The sequence below is a fragment of the Apis dorsata genome, unplaced genomic scaffold (assembly GCF_000469605.1).
Source record: "Apis dorsata unplaced genomic scaffold, Apis dorsata 1.3 scaffold_326, whole genome shotgun sequence".
Classification (NCBI taxonomy): Eukaryota; Metazoa; Arthropoda; class Insecta; order Hymenoptera; family Apidae; genus Apis; species Apis dorsata.
The window spans coordinates 8314-9302 of record NW_006263594.1 but is presented as its reverse complement, the minus strand read 5'-3'; positions in this window follow the sequence as shown (position 1 = coordinate 9302).

The window sequence follows — 989 nt, the reverse complement described above, 5'->3', positions numbered from 1 at the left end:
TTATATTTTTATTTTTTTTTTTCTTTCTTTTAAATGTAATTTTTTTTTTTTTTTTTTTCATTTACGTAAGTCACGTAAATTAAACGTAGAATTCTATTTCGTTACGAATATTTATTATTAGAGTAGTTTCGTTATATTTACTTTATTTACTTTACCCGTCGTTTTTTTTTTCTCTCTCTCTTTTAATTAATTAATACGTTTATATCGTATAAACTCGATTGTAAAAATATGTTTTTGAAACATTAGGACAAGCAGAAAAATGGGGTGCGTAACACACGCGTCGAAGTCAAAGGAGTTCCCCGGTTAAAGGGTATCGCATACGACAACCGGAAACGCTTGTTTTCATCGTTAAAGATTACTTGCTGCCTCCAATGGGGAATATGCGTGCGTGTACGCGAAAGCTGCGAAGGGATATTATATATATACATATACGAGATATATATATGTATATATACGAGATGCGCGTTATATTATACACATACAATTATAATTAGACGAGCTAGAGGAAAAGAAAAGGAGCCTAAGAAAAGACTTACTTATTTTAAATCGCGTATCGTTCGAGCGAGATTATCTGTACTTACACGCGTATAAATATTTATTTCAAGCTTTCGTTGTAAATTCCGTCTCGCGTACAATTGGATAAATACGATATGCAAATACGTCTTCGAAACGATACGCGAGCATTTTTTACCAACCCTTGTATCAATTTTTTATCTTCGCGTAAATTGTTGTACGCTTGTTATTTGTTAAAAAGAAGAGGAAGAAAAGAATTACTAGTCCTCTCTTTTCGTTTTATTTTTTTTTTAAATTGTATATATCGTTCTTTTTGATACTTCTTTTTTTTTTTTTTTTTTTCTTTTTAATCGAAAAACGCGTTCAAAAATTCATCTTTCGATTCGAAAATTTTGTTCCCCCTTATATATTAAATATTAGGCATCGGCTACGGTATCGTTTCGAGGTGAACGTATTCGAAGATGCCCACGATGCCC